This window comes from Mobula hypostoma, chromosome 1 (assembly GCF_963921235.1).
Source record: "Mobula hypostoma chromosome 1, sMobHyp1.1, whole genome shotgun sequence".
In the NCBI taxonomy this organism is placed as follows: domain Eukaryota; kingdom Metazoa; phylum Chordata; class Chondrichthyes; order Myliobatiformes; family Myliobatidae; genus Mobula; species Mobula hypostoma.
The window spans coordinates 190,810,043-190,827,207 of NC_086097.1; positions in this window are offsets into that span (position 1 = coordinate 190,810,043).

Sequence of the window (17,165 nt, forward strand, 5' to 3'; positions counted from 1 at the left end):
GCTGATAGGTCATTATGTAATTTGTTGCATTCTGACTTTAAAACTGGAACAGCTTGTATTTATGGTAAGGTGTGACTTCATTTATGAGCTTGTACTTTAAAGCAAGTTTTTGATGAATGATGTTTGCCACTTGATTGTGCTTGTGCAAGTAATCAAACTGTGTCAAACTGCTGTAGGATCCTATAATGTGTTGGATTGTTCCTGTTTTTTCTTGACATTTTCTACATTTATCATCTTGAATGTTATTTTTTTCCTTCTTTTTGTATTCCTACAGTTTGTTGTCTTTTACATATTGGTCATTTGTCTGTCCTGTTAGGTATGCTTTTTCATTGAGTTTATTGTGTTTCTTGTAATTACTATGGATGCCCACAAAAAATGAATCTCAGGATTGTATGTGGGGACATATATGTACTTTGATAATAAACTTACTTTGAATTTTGAACTTTGAAAATCCATTATTAATTCATTTTGGTATCATACAGTTGTTTAATCCAAGTGCTCATCAAGTCGAATTGAACAAGTACATTATGGAGGTTTGCTCCTCGCATGCTATTACAGTGTTAAATATTCATGAAAAAAGGTAAAGTTTTCTCCAAATATCTCAATGTCTGTTTCCCATTTTTATTTGACTGTCTGCTTGGGTTGAGTTAAGAAATGGCAAGGGTAAAAGGACCCTGATGACAGTTATGTGCAAGCCTCCCAACAGCAGCTGGAATATGGACCATAGATTACAATGGGAAATAGAAAAGACATATCAAAAGAGCAATTTTATGATAGTCATGGGAGATTTTAAAATACAGGTCAGTTGGGAAAATCATGTTGGTAATAGATCTCAAGTGAATGAGTTTGTTGAATACTTACAAGATGGCTTTTTAGAGCAGTTTGTCATTGAGCCTATTAGGGGATCAGCTGTACGGGATTGGATGTTATGTAATGAACTGGAAGTGATTAGGGAGCTTAAGGTAAAAGAACACTTAGGAGTCAGTGATAACAATATGCTTAATTTCAACGCTAAATTTGTTAGCGAGGAAGGAAAGTGACAGAGCAGTGAAGTAACGGAAATTACAGAGAGAGGAGCCAGCCAAAGTAAATTGGAAGGAGCTGCTGGCAGGGATGACAGCAAAGCAGCAATGGTATGAGTTTCTGGGAAAAATGAGGAAAGTGCAGGATAGATGTATTCCAAAAACAAACAAATCCTCAAATGGCAAAACATTACAACCATGACAAGTGCAGTCAAAGCTAATGTAAAAGCAAAAGAGAGGGCATACAACAATGAAAAATTAGTGGTAAGACAGAGGATTGGGAAGCTATTAAAAACCTATTGAGAGCAACTAAAAGAACGATTGGGGGGAAAAGATGAATTATGAAAGCGGATAGTAAAAGCTTTTTCAATTATGTTGTGATGAGAATACACATAAAATTAAGATGTTTGCTGGCCTGGGTTAGCATCAGTGACATCAGCAAGTGGTCTGCCACCTGTCCTCAGGGGAAGGAGAGATAAGGAACAATGGAGCAGCGTCTGGAGATGTGTAATGAAGGGACGGGGGAGAGAGAGCTGTCTGGAGCGGCTCCCCCCTTTGAACCTTGAACTGTTTGAAGTGATGGACAGGCGATACCCCAGCAGGGGGATAAAAAGGGACAGGTTCGCTAAGGCAGCACACACACGCCACCCAAGGTAACGAGACCCTGGAAGCGGTACGCTTCTCACGAGTCGGTGGGAAGTATCAGACAACGGCCAGGGTGGAAAGGTACGATCAGCGGGAACCCGGTGTGTGTCCGCCCTTGCCTGGGTGCCGGGTTCACTGCAGAGGATCGACCGCATCTGGAGGAGGAGGGGTCACAGTCGGTGACCTCAGGTGACATCACCAAGGACCCGCCCAAAAGCTGCTTGTGAGCCATCTCGCCGGTCTGTGAGTGAAGCCGTGTCTGAATGATCAGTTGTTCCTGTTCTCTCCGTCTCTCCCCCCACGTTGTCCATCGCTATGGCAACGATTACTGCAAACTGAACTACTAAACTGGACTGAACTTTGAGTCACTTTGAAATTTGGTCATTTACCCCTAGACAACGATAGAGCTTGATTGATGCTGTTATCTTAATTCTGTGCACATGTGTGTTTACCATCGCTGAACTGTTGTATTTATTATCCTTTCGATTACTGTGTTGCTTGTTTCTTTAATAAAACTTTCTTAGTTCTAGTACTCCAGACTCCAACTGAGTGATCCATTTCTGCTGGTTTGGCAACCCAGTTACGGGGTACGTAACAATGTACATAAGAAAGATGAGAGTGGATATAGGACTGCTCGAAAATGAGGCCAGAGAAATAATAATGGAGGAAAAGGATATTATTATTTAAATGGTGAAAGATTGCTGCATGTCGTTGTGCAGAGGGACTTGGAAATGCTTATTCATGAATCGCAAAAAGTTGGCTTTCAGGTACAACAGGTTATTAAGAAGGCAAATGGAATGTTGGCCTTTATTGCTAGAGGGATTGAATTCAAGAGCAGGGAGGTCACTGCTGCAACTATACAGGGTACTGGTGAGGCTGCGCCTGGAGTACTGTGTGCAGATTTGGTCTGCATACTTGAGGAAGGATATACTGGCTTTGGAGGCAGAGCAGAGGAGGTTCACCAGGTTGATTCCAGGGATGAAGGGGTTAACCTATGAGGAGAGATTGAGTAGCCTGAGACTATACTCTCTGGAGTTCAGAAGAATGAGAGGCGATCTTATAGAAACATACAAAATTTTGAAAGGGATAGATAAGATAGAAGTAGGAAAGTTGTTTCCATTGGTAGGTGAGACTAGAACTAGGGGACATTGCCTCAAGATTCAGGGGAAAAGATTTAGGATGGAGATGAGGAGGAACTGTTTTTCCCAGAGAGTGGTGAATCTGTGGAATTCTATGCCCAGGGAAGCAGTTGAGACTTCCTCACTAAGTACATTTAAGATACAATTAGATAGGTTTTTACAGAGTAAGGGAATTAAGGGTTATGGGGAAAAGGCAGGTAGATGGAGCTGAGATGATCTTATTGAATGGCGGGGCAGGCTCGATGGGCTGGATGGCCTACTCCTGCTCCTATTACTTATGTTCTTATGTTGTGTTCTTATATGGCAGATGAACTAAATGAATATTATGCAACCGTCTTCACTGTGGTAGACACTAGAAGTGTGCCAGATGTTGAATGGTGTGAGGGAAGAGAAGTGAGTGTGGTTACTATTACAAGGGAGAAGTTGGTCAAAAAGCTGAAAGACCTAAGAGTTCTGAAAGAGGTCATGGTAGTGATTGTGAAGGCATTAGTAATGATTTTTCAAAAATTAGCAATGTGCTAGAGGACTAGAAAATTGCAAATGTCACTCCACTCTTTAAGAAAGGAGAAAGGCAGCAGAAGAGAAATTATAGACCAGTTATCCTGACCTCAATGGCTGGAAAGATATTGTAATCAATTGCTAAGGATGAGGTGGTGGAGTACTTGGTGACACAGGACAAGATAGAACAAAAGTCAGCATGGTTTCCTTAAGGGAAAGTCTTGCCTGATGAACCTGTTGGAATTCTTTGAGAAGATTACAAGTAAGATAGATAAAGAGGATGCAATGAATGTTGTATACTTGGACTTCCAGAAGGGCTTTGACAAGATGCCACACATGAGGCGACTTACCAAGTTAAGGGCCCATGGTATTACAGGAAAGTTATTGGCATTTTCAGAGCATTGGTAGGAGACCTCAAGTGGAAATAAATGGATCCTTTTCTGGTTGGCTGCCTGTGATTAGTGGTGTTTCCCGGGGTCAGTGTTGGGATCGCTTCTTTTCTGCTATATATCAGTGATTTAGAAGATGGAATCAATAGCTTTGTTGCCAAGTTTGCAGATGATATGAGGATTGATGGAGGGGCAGGTAGTGTTGAAAAAAACAGGTAGGCTACTGAAGGACTTAGATTAGGAGAATAGGCAAGAAAGTGGCAAGTGAAATACAATGTTGGAAAATACATGGTCATGTACTTTGGTAGTAGAAATAAATGTGTAGACTATTTTCTAAATGGTGAGAGAAGCTAAAAATCTGAGATGCAATGGGACTTGAGAGTCCCTGTGCAGAACACCCTAAAGGTTAACTTGCAGGTTGAGTCAATGGTGAGGAAGGCAAATGCAATATTAGAATTAATTTCAAGAGGTTTTGAATACAAGAGCAGGGGTGTGATACTGAGGCCTTAAAAGGCAGTGGTGAGGCCTCACCTTGAGTATTGTAAACAGTTCTGGGCTCCTCGTCTAAGAAAAGATGTGCTGGTGTTGGAGAAGGTTCAGAAGCGGTTCACAAGGATGATTCCGGGACTGAAATGGTTATTAAATGAGGAATGTTTGATACTTTTGGGTCTGTACTCGCTGAAATTTAGAAGGATGAGGGGGATTTCATTGAAACCTTTTGAATGTTGTACGGTCTGGACAGAGTGGATGTGGAAAGGAAGTTTCCCATGGTGGGGAGTCCAGGACAAGAGGCCACACAGCCTCAGGATAGAGGGGTAGCCACTTAATACAAAGGTGCAGAGAAATATCTTTAGTCAGAGTGTGGTGAATTTGTGGAATTCGTTTCCACATGCAGCTGTGGAGGCTAGGTTTTTGGGTATATTTATGGCAGAACTTGATAGGTTCTTGATTGGACATAGCATCAAAGGTTATGGGGAGATGGCCAGGAAGTGGGGCTGAGGATGGAAAAAAACCATCAGCCATGATGAAATGGCAGAGCAGACTCGATGGGACAAATGGCCTAATTCTGCTCCTGTGTCTGATGGTCTTAATAATAAAAATAGGATATAAAAGGATGAATAGTCTTCCTTCTTTAGGACCTCAAACAACAAACCACATATTTATGAGGGTTAGCTGCAAAAAGTAAGGAAGAGAGTTTTATAGGAGATGAAAGTTTCCTTCTTTTATTCGGCGCAGACTTGTGAACATTGTCCATTTAGAAGTGAACTTTTTGTTGCTAAAAATGGATATTTGGAATGCTCTCTTGCAAAAGACAATAGATGTGCATTTTTTGATAAGTAAGCAACTTCCTTCAGATTTTTACTGATAATTTCACTTCTGCTTTTATTACAATAACAGGTATTTCTCAGCATGGTGTGTTTTGTTGCATAGTCAATGTACCTTCACTGTCTTTTGAGTAATCTGTTTATTTTTCCTGTAATATTTCAGACTTTGGCACAGAAAGGAATTGCAGTCATTTTTCTGTTGCTTACCCAACCATAACGTACAGTTTGTTTTGGGATATTAAATGAATCCAAGTGAGTAATTGAATACTGATGATTAACTACTTGCTTTGTAGGACAGAATGTTGTGTTTTAGATAACAGTAGACTAATTAGTACTTGATTCAGATTAAAATACTGCAGACTGCGATAACCCTAAAATAAGGAAAGACAAAGATAGGACAATTTACTAAGACTGAAAAATTAAATTGATGAGCTTCAGAAATGTTGGTCCTTGGAGTTTTGCACATTTACTTTCAGTTGAAACAATGAAAGTGCTTCCATTTGTGTGCTGAGAAACCACCAAGGTATTTTCAGCATGCAGATGGAATAGTCCTTGATTGATTTTTGCATTTAAACAGAATAAATCATTGATAGTCTAGATTTTGAAAAAATATTACATCTACTGTTTAAAATATCTTTATATAAATTGAATTCACAGTTATAATTACATTTATATACAGGAATATTAAATAGCAGAGAGTTTTTCAATTAACTTTGTACTGAGACAGTCAAGGTGCACTAACTACTGTCACTCCTGTATCTTTTGTCTCGTATACTGTTCAATAAATCCCAATATAAATTCAAGGGATAGCATCCCATCTTCCATGTAGACATTCTACAGCCTTCATTACTCATGGCTGAATTCAACAATTGTGACAAGCAACCAATTAGCTTTTCCAATTTATATCCAAACTGGCCAGTTCTGAGGTAAGGTCAACTCAAATTTGTGGTGGCCAAGGATGCAGCCTAACCTGCAGGGCAGTTTGAGCATTCTCTTTTTGTTTAGATTATCATCAGCTGCTATCTTCTATATCTTACAGGTCCAACTTTCTTTTCTCTCTCCCTTCCTTATGCATTGCCCTCTATCTACAGTTCCTTCAGACATATTATCTTCCATTAAGATAGCTTCACCATCTTCTGTCAACTGAAACATACTCCACTTCTCTACAGCTTAAACAGACCTGTTTCATTTCTTATACTAATTCTAATGAAAGGTCATTGACCTGAAAGTTAATCTGTTTATCTCCAGCAATTTTCTAGTTTTTTTTCTATTTCAGATTTCCAGCATTTACTTTTTTTTTTTATTTTTCAAGGAATCAAATGCGGCGAGCCCCAGAAACAATGACACTACACAATGTGGAATCGATATGGGTAGAGCTGCGTAACACTAAGGGGCAGAAGACGCTGCTGGGAGTTGTGTACAGGCCACCTAACAGTAGTAGTGAGGTCGGAGATGGTATTAAACAGGAAATTAGAAATGTGTGCAATAAAGGAACAGCAGTTATAATGGGTGACTTCAATCTACATGTAGACTGGGTGAACCAAATTGGTAAAGGTGCTGAGGAAGAGGATTTCTTGGAATGTATGCGGGATGGTTTTTTGAACCAACATGTCGAGGAACCGACTAGAGAGCAGGCTATTCTGGACTGGGTTTTGAGCAATGAGGAAGGGTTAATTAGCGATCTTGTCGTGAGAGGCCCCTTGGGTAAGAGTGACCATAATATGGTGGAATTCTTCATTAACATGGAGAGTGACGTAGTTAATTCAGAAACAAAGGTTCTGAACTTAAAGAGGGGTAACTTTGAAGGTATGAGACATGAATTAGCTAAGATAGACTGGCAAATGACACTTCAAGGATTGACGGTGGATATGCAATGGCAGGCATTTAAAGGTTGCATGGATGAACTACAACAATTGTTCATCCCAGTTTGGCAAAAGAATAAATCAAGGAAGGTAGTGCACCCGTGGCTGACAAGAGAAATTAGGGATAGTATCAATTCCAAAGAAGTAGCATACAAATTAGCCAGAGAAAGTGGCTCACCTGAGGACTGGGAGAAATTCAGAGTTCAGCAGAGGAGGACAAAGGGCTTAATTAGGAAGGGGAAAAAAGATTATGAGAGAAAACTGGCAGAGAACATAAAAACGGACTGTAAAAGCTTTTATAGATATGTAAAAAGGAAAAGACTGATAAAGACAAATGTAGGTCCCCTGCAAACAGAAACAGGTGAATTGATTATGGGGAGCAAGGACATGGCAGACCAATTGAATAATTACTTTGGTTCTGTCTTCACTAAGGAGGACATAAATAATCTTCCAGAAATAGTAAGGGACAGAGGGTCCAGTGAGATGGAGGAACTGAGCGAAATACATGTTAGTAGGGAAGTGGTGTTAGGTAAATTGAAGGGATTGAAGGCAGATAAATCCCCAGGGCCAGATGGTCTGCATCCCAGAGTGCTTAAGGAAGTGGCCCAAGAAATAGTGGATGCATTAGTGATAATTTTTCAAAACTCGTTAGATTCTGGACTAGTTCCTGAGGATTGGAGGGTGGCTAATGTAACCCCACTTTTTAAAAAAGGAGGGAGAGAGAAACCGGGGAATTATAGGCCGGTTAGCCTAACGTCGGTGGTGGGGAAACTGCTGGAGTCAGTTATCAAGGATATGATAACAGCACATTTGGAAAGCGGTGAAATGATCGGACAAAGTCAGCATGGATTTGTGAAAGGAAAATCATGTCTGACGAATCTCATAGAATTTTTTGAGGATGTAACTAGTAGAGTGGATAGGGGAGAACCAGTGGATGTGGTATATTTGGATTTTCAAAAGGCTTTTGACAAGGTCCCACACAGGAGATTAGTGTGCAAACTTAAAGCACATGGTATTGGGGGTAAGGTATTGGTGTGGGTGGAGAATTGGTTAGCAGACAGGAGGCAAAGAGTGGGAATAAACGGGACCTTTTCAGAATGGCAGGCGGTGACTAGTGGGGTACCGCAAGGCTCAGTGCTGGGACCCCAGTTGTTTACAATATATATTAATGACTTGGATGAGGGAATTAAATGCAGCATCTCCAAGTTTGCGGATGACACGAAGCTGGGTGGCAGTGTTAGCAGTGAGGAGGATGCTAAGAGGATGCAGGGTGACTTGGATAGGTTGGGTGAGTGGGCAAACTCATGGCAGATGCAATTTAATGTGGATAAATGTGAAGTTATCCACTTTGGTGGCAAAAATAGGAAAACAGATTATTATCTGAATGGTGGCCGATTAGGAAAAGGGGAGGTGCAACGAGACCTGGGTGTCATTATACACCAGTCATTGAAAGTGGGCATGCAGGTACAGCAGGCGGTGAAAAAGGCGAACGGTATGCTGGCATTTATAGCGAGAGGATTCGAGTACAGGAGCAGGGAGGTACTACTGCAGTTGTACAAGGCCTTGGTGAGACCACACCTGGAGTATTGTGTGCAGTTTTGGTCCCCTAATCTGAGGAAAGACATCCTTGCCATAGAGGGAGTACAAAGAAGGTTCACCAGATTGATTCCTGGGATGGCAGGTCTTTCATATGAAGAAAGACTGGATGAACTGGGCTTGTACTCGTTGGAATTTAGAAGATTGAGGGGGGATCTGATTGAAACGTATAAGATCCTAAAGGGATTGGACAGGCTAGATGCGGGAAGATTGTTCCCGATGTTGGGGAGGTCTAGAACGAGGGGTCACAGTTTGAGGATAGAGGGGAAGCCTTTTAGGACCGAGGTTAGGAAAAACTTCTTCACACAGAGAGTGGTGAATCTGTGGAATTCTCTGCCACAGCAAACTGTTGAGGCCAGTTCATTAGCTATGTTTAAAAGGAAGTTAGATATGGCCCTTGTGGCTACAGGGGTCACGGGGTATGGAGGGAAGGCTGGGTTCTGAGTTGGATGATCAGCCATGATCATAATAAATGGCGGTGCAGGCTCGAAGGGCCGAATGGCCTACTCCTGCACCTATTTTCTATGTTTCTATGTTTCTAATACATTGGGGGATTGTTCGACTGGTATTCAGCCCTGGTATTCAGCTCTGAATCCTACACCAATAGGCCTCAGCTGGCAGCATAGTCAGAGCAGTCAAGACACAATGCTTTGCTTGTGGTTCTGATGTAAGATTTCTACCTGAGGCATCAACATTTCCTTTCCTCCCACAAGCACCGCTTAGACTGCTGAATTCCTCCAGCAGATTGTTTATTGCTTCTGAAAAAGGGAAATTCTTTCTATTTGCAACTATATTTATGATCACAACATGAGCTAAACACAAAGGTAAACTAGTGAGCCTAGTAATAATATTTTGGTTTAAAAAGTAACAATTAGGAAAAGCATTTTACAATTTTTGTCATGCCATGTTCATAGATCCACGCTGAGAAAATAATAAGAACAGTGTGCTGGAATTATGGAAATTCTTTACAGTGCCATAAAATAGAATGAGACTCCTATGAAACTATTACCTATTTTTAGATCAGATTTAGATAAGATAAAATGGAGACAGGGCATATGATTTCCTATGAGCACTGAAATTGGGATAGAATTCTGTTCTTCTACATGACAGTGTTTAATATTGATACTAACTTCAAACCAGAAGATGGGAGATTGGGGACATTTGCAAGGAACCTGAGGAGACTTATGAGAAGATCAGGGATGAAGATTGGGAGAAGATGCAAATGGCCTGGGAGAAGACCAGAGGGAATGGAAATTGTGGAGAAAAGTGGTGGAGTAGCCATATAACAATTACAGCACGGAAACAGGCCATCTTGGCCCTTCTAGTCTATGCCGAACGCATACTCACCTCGTCCCATCTACCTGCACTCAGCCCATAACCCTCCATTCCTTTCCTGTCCATATACCTATCCAGTTTTTTTTTTAAATGACAAAACCAAACCTGCCTCTACCACTTCTACTGGAAGCTCGTTCCACACAGCTTCCACTCTCTGAGTAAAGAAGTTCCCCCTCGTGTTACTCCTAAACTTTTGCCCCTTAACTCTCAACTCATGTCCTGTTGTTTGAATCTCCCCTACACTCAATGGAAAAAAGCCTATCCACATCAATTCTATCTATCCCCCTCATAATTTTAAATACCTCTATCAAGTCCCCCCTCAACCTTCTACTCTTCAAAGAATAAAGACCCAACTTGTTCAACCTTTCTCTGTAACTTAGGTGCTGAAACCCAGGCAACATTCTAGTAAATCTCCTCTGTAATCTCTCTATTTTGTTGACATCTTTCCTATAATTCAGTGACCATAACTATACACAATACTCCAAATTTGGCCTCACCAAAGCCTTGTACAATTTTAACATTACATCCCAACTGCTATACTCAATGCTCTGACTTATAAAGGCCAGCATACCAAAAGCTTTCTTCACCACTCTATCCACATGAGATTCCACCTTCAAGGAACTATGCACCATTATTTCTAGATCACTCTGTTCTACTGCATTCCTCTATGCCCTACCATTTACCATGTATGTCCTATTTTGATTAGTCCTACCAAAATGTAGCACCTCACATTTATCAGCATTAAACTCCATCTGCCATTTTTCAGCCCACTCTTCTAAGTGGCCTAAATCTCTCTGCAAGCTTTGAAAACCTACTTCATTATCCACAACGCCACCTTTCTTAGTATTATCTGCATACTTACTAATCCAATTTACCACCCCATCATCCAGATCATTAATGTATATGACAAACAACATTGGACCCAGTACAGATCCCTGAGACACACCACTAGTCACCGGCCTCCAACCTGACAAACAGTTATCCACCACTACTCTCTAGCATCTCCCATCCAGCCACTGTTGAATCCATTTTACTACTTCAATATTATTACCTAACGATTGAACCTTCCTAACTAACCTTCCATGTGGAACATGGTCAAAGGTCTTACTGAAATCCATATAGACAACACCCACCGCTTTACCCTCATCAATTTTCCTAGTAGCATCTTCCTTAGAATTTACAGAATTCTAAGATTCTGTGAAAATCTTACAGAATTTTAAAGAGATAATTAGGGAGGAGGTCAGCCACTGTTTCACTGAGGTAGAGGATACCAGAAAACAGTGAGAAAGAGCCAATTTAAATGAGAAACATTGGACTGATTTTTAACTGATATTTCATTCTTGGTTGTCTCCTTACATGTGTATGTCATAGGTACAAAATAACACAATGAAAATTACATTCTTGATTTACAATTTACATTTTAAGTGCACTTATCAATCTGTTTCCAATATTAAAAACATTCTTTCATGCCTTGCATAAGAACATCAAGTTATGGAATCGAATTTCCAAGATTCTTTCATACTTGTCCATGGGGCCCTTTCCTAATCTTTTAGTTGGTAAACTATGTACAATGTATTTAAACATGGCTGCAAAGAATCATTACACTATTAAATATGGGCAGCAAGTGAATTTGCATTCAGGATATGATTAGCCTCACTAAATTTAATCAGCACAACCTGACTTTGAAGGGGAATTATTTGGAAGTTTTGAGTGTAATGACAGGGGAGCTTTCAATGTTTGATCTCATTACACTGTAAAACTTTACTGTAATTCATTTTTCAACATCTGAGCATTACTGGCAAGGTGATCCCATCTTGCCTTTGAAAACATGATGGTGAGTACTTGAATTGTTGTAGTCCTTTTAATGAAAGTGCACACAGAATACTGCTGGAGAAAGTGTTTCCAATATTTGGATCAAGTGATGAGGAAGGAACAGTAATACAGTATGTTTCCAAGAGAAGGACTGTTAGTATCTTGAAGGTGAACACGCTTGTGGTGATGCTGTAGGGAAATGTAACTGCGAGAAAAATACATAATTGACAATCACCAACATTGAGTTGGGGTTTCACTTTGAGGGCTTGTCTGACGTAAGGACCTTGTTACATAAGATTTTTAGCACATTTTTGTGTTTAGATTTTGGAGTTCAATAAAAATGTGTTATGGGCTTCATTAAACATAAAACATCTCACTGTTTTATTTGCAAAAGCCCATATTGGTGACCCTTGTGCTCCAGGATGATTCCCGAGTTCTTGAATATGTTGACCAACACAGTCACTTTGAAACTTCTGGAGTTTTGGGAGCAAAATTGCAGATGCTTGGTTCATAAAAGCTGAGGCTCAATTCGCTCTGTGAGAAATCTCTGCTGACAACACCAAATTCTACTATGTGATAGTATCGCTCGGCAATTCCATGCCTGCAAGAGTGTTGAGTCTGCTTGAAAACTCACCTGAATACAATAAATACTGATTATTGAAAACCCATCTTTTACAGACTTTTGGACTATTGGAGTCTGAGCTCTCCGTGCTGGGCATTGGCAATATTAGGTCTTTGGAGCTAATGGACCATGTGCTGTCTCTCGTGGGAAATCACCATCCTTATTTTATTTTTAAAGAACTCTTCATGCAGCAAATGCCTGATCAAGTTTTTATAGCCCTCGATATTGCAGCCGTGAAGGACTATAGGAAGCTTGTTAAAATGGCTGGTAGTCTACACACAGCCGGGCAGCGATGCGTCATTCCTCTTTCTTTCTCTACCTCAATTAGCCTGGTTAGCAAGGCCCTCAATGCCCCCACATTTGAGAAGCAGATGATGCCAGGCCTGTGCTTTTACCATGCTCGCTTTGGTACGAATGTTAGGAAGTGCTAACCGCCTTACAGCTTCGATAGTTCCAGCACATTTGGACATCAGAGGTGTGAGAACACTGTGGGCTCCAGATGCCAGGGTCATCTACTGTTCATTATGGACACCCTTACAGGGCAACACTTCCTGTGTGACATGGGTGCTCAAGTGAAAGTGCTGCCTGCGTTGCCTATTGATCAGAAGGCAAAGAGCGATGAAACCTCACAGGAGGCCACCGACGGCAGTAAGATCTAAACTTATGTACACAACGGGTAACACTCTGCTTCAGTGGGTGACGTTACCAATGGGACTTCGTCCTGGCTAAAGTGACTAGACTTCTGCTTGGTGCAGATTTCCTGTGTGTCCAAGGACTGTTGGTCAATCTTAAGAACTGACGGCTTGAGGACATCAAGAACTTTGGGCCATTACACATCTGCTCCAGAAAGATCCCAAAAAATACCCTGTCAAGCAAATGCACCACTGCAAGCGAACTCACTCGACTGCTAGGCAAATTCCAAAACATCACCAAGCCTACATTTCCCACTACCAGTTGCAAAACATGGGGTTGAGCACCACATTCCCACAACTGGTCCACCGGTCCACTGGATCCAGAAAAGCTGGCAACCACAAAGGCTGAGCTTGCTGACATGGAATTGTATGCCAGTTGAATAGCCTCTGGGCTTCATCCCTCCACGTGCTCCCCAAGTCCGATGGTGGTTGCCACTCATGCAGTGATTATTGATGCCTTAACAGACCACAACCCCCGATTGTTACTCAGTCCCACACATTCAAGTCTTTTCAGCATGCTTAGCCAGAAAGTTAGTTTTTTTACGAAGTCGATTTAGATTCTATTAAATCTTTGTTTGGCCATCAAGAGAATCTGATTGAAGAGTCTATTATTCAGTTTATACGTGAGACTAGGTTGTATTCGAGAATTTGAGTCCCTTGAAGTTCTATAATTAATTAATTACGCATCCTGCACCTAGATGCATCTAAACAGCCGGAAATAGAAGAAGAAGAAGAAGAAGATTTTGTTAGGGCCTACCATCAGGTGCCTGTGTCCTTGGAGGACATTCCCGAAACAGCTGTGACCCTGCTGGGCCTTCTTGAGATTCTGCGCATACCATATGAACTGAAAAGTGCAGTAGACTATTCAACAACTGATGGATTTTATATTAAAAGACTTAGATTGTCTTTCAGGATTTTACTTGTCTCCAGTGGTTCCGAATCTGATCACGTATCCTATCTCTACACACTTCGAGCACCTAAGCTGACACGGGTTGATTATTAATCCTGCTAATTGCCAGTTTGGGTTGTTAACCATTGACTTTCTTGGCCATCACATCTCTGCGGAGGATGTGAAACACCTCCAATCAAGAGTAGCTGCTATTATGGATTTCCGCTGCCGCACACTACAAAAAAACTACAGGTGTTTTTAGGTATGGTAAATTTCTATCACTACTTCATTTCACGAGCTGCTGAACTTATCCCCTCCCCTACCCCCCCCCCCGTTATAGTGTGCTTAAAGGTCCTATATAAAGTACTTGACTTGACTGATCAATGGACATGAGCAGGGCATTTGATGATAGCAAACAAGCTCTTTCTAATGCGACCATATGGATGCACCACTCCCCAATAAATCCACAGTCATCACCACTGACACCTCAGACTATGCTGTATGCACTGTGCACGAACAGTTGGTTGGAGTCATGTGGCAGTTGCTTGCTTTCTTCAGCCAGCAGTTCCATCCCCCTGAAAGAAAGTACAGTACGTTTGACCGTGAGCTTCTCTGTCTCTACAGGAAAGCTACTGGCATAGTTAGAGCATTGGCTGATTGATAGGAGCAAGTGGGAATAAAAGGATCTTTTCTGGTTGGCTGCCAGTGACTAGTGGTGTTCCGCTGGCGACAGTATTGGGACCGCTTCTTTTTATGCTGTATATCAATGATTTAGATGTTGAAATAGATTGCTTTGTTGCCAGGTTGGCAGATGATACAAAGATTGTTGGAGGGGAGGTAGTACTGAGGAAACAGGTAGGCAGCAGAAGGACTTGGACAGATTAGGAGAATGGGCTAGAAAGAGGCAAATGAAATACAATGTTGGAAAATGCATGGTCATACACTTTGGTAGTAGAAATAAATGTGCGGACTGTTTTCTGGATGGGGAGAAAATCCAAAAATCTGAGATCCAAAGGGACTGAGAGTCCTTGGGCGGAACAGCCTGAAAGTTAACGTGCAGGTTGAGTCAGTGGTGAGGAAGGCAAATGCAATATTAGAATTAATTTCAATAAGTCTGGAGTACAAGAGCAGGGATGTGATGCTGAGGCTTTAAAAGGCACTGGTGAGGCCTCATCTTGAGTATTGTGAACAGTTTTGGGTTCCTCATCTAAGAAAAAATGTACTGGCATTGGAGAAGGTTCAGGAGGTTCACAATGATGATTCCAATGATGATTCCAATGGGCTCTGGGTCTGTACTCGCTGGTATTCAGAAGGATGAAGGGGGATCTCATTGAAACCTTTTGAATGTTGAAAGGCCTAGACAAAGTAGATGTGCAAAGGATGTTTCCCATAATGGGAGAGTCTAGGGCAAGAGGGCACAGCCTCAGGATAAAGGGGGAGGAGGTCCATTTAAAACAGAGATGCAGAGTAATTTCTTGAGGGTGGTGAATTTTTGGAATTTGTTACCACAGGCAGCTATGGGGGCCAGGTCATTGGTTCATTTAAGGTGGAGATCGATAGGTTCTTGATTGGACACAGCATCAAAAGTTACACAGAGAAAGCCAGGAAGAGGAATTGGGGAGGGGAGATAAAGATCAGCCATGATTGAGTGGTGGAACAGACTTCATGGGCCAAATGGCCTAATTCTGTTCCTATGTCTTAGCATCTTAAGGTCAATCTGGCTGTCCACCATTTTCTTCTTTTTCTAGAGGGTTGAAATTTCATAGCATTCATTGACCACAAATCCCTCATGCACGTGATAGTCACAATACCAGACCCTTAGTCTGCATGGCAGCAATGCCACCTGGGGAATATAATACCATGGCTGATTGCCTCTCACAGCCAGTCGTTGCATCCATACACATAGGGGTTGACTTTGCCGACATGACAGCTGACCAAGTTACTGATCCAGAGGTCCTGTCTTACACCACAGCAGTCACAGGCCTGTGGTTGGTTGACATCAAGTTCGGGGAAGCTGGGGTCTCTGTCCTGTGTGATGTCTCAACCAGTTACCCTTGCCCCATTGTGCCTGCAAACTGGAGCCAGACTGTTTTCGACTCCATATATGGTCTCCCACATCCGGGCCGGAAGGCCTCAGAGAAATTAGTTGCACTAAAGTTTGTTTGGTATGGCCTCAGAAAGAATGCACATGCTTAGACTGCAGCTTGTGCCGAGTGCCTGCAGACAAAAATTATTCATCATGCTCAGGCGCCATTGTCACCGCCTGCAGTTTCACACACCTTCTTACCATGGTGGACTGTACCACCAGGTGGCCAGAGGTTGTCCCTCTAACATCAATGACAGCTGCAGATGTGGCTCAGGTGTTCATCAGCACCTGGGTGCTCGGTTTGGAACTCCATCTGATATTTCCTCTGACCATCGTTCCCATTTCATTTCAGACCTCTGGGCTGTGATGGCCCAGAACCTCAGCATTAGGCTACATCACACCACAACATGTCACCTGCAGTCCAGTGGCCTATGCAAGCAGTTTCACCACTCGATAAGTGCTGCTTTGAGGGCTTCTCTAATTGAAGAGTGTTGGCGTGATTATCTCCCATGGGTCCTGCTGGGGCTTATAACTGCTCCAAAGGAGGAAAACATGAACAAGAGAAAATCTGCAGATGCTGGAAATCTGAGCAACACACAAAAAATGGTGGAGGAAATCAGCAGGCCAGGCAGCATCTATGGAAAAAAGTGCAGTCGATATTTCAGGCTGAAACCCTTTGGCAGGACTCTTGGCATCACAACATGACCATGACCATGTCTGTAGTGTTCTCGTGCAGTGTGTTGGAACTCTGACTAAACATCAAGTTAAACCGGAGCCAATGAAGACAGAGTCATAGTAAGGTTAACCATTTACTGGTCACTCTTCCACATTAACATCATATGGTGAAAACTGTTGATAAAAATATACAAACATATACAGCGTCTGTTTCGTTCTGGAGACCACGTGTGCTCTCTTCTTTTAGCGAGTGTCTCCAGCCGCCCCGAGTAGCGGGCGAGGGGGTAGCGTCAAACTGCCATCAGGCTCGAGCAAACTCCACGTTTGAAATTGAAAAGCCGGCATGTGCGCCGCCCCAACCGTCGCTTCCTTAACAGAAACCGTGTTAATATTTTTACTTCAAATACATTCTTATGAACTTACGGTGTTGCTTCTATAATGTTTCTTTGCGGGTAGAAACGGAGCTGTTCACGATCATGCTACATGCATGGCACCCACCTTCACACCTTCTCTGAACCAGAGGTTACACATAAGACGCAGCGAAACCGGAGGTGACGTCATCACATGTCGCGATATAC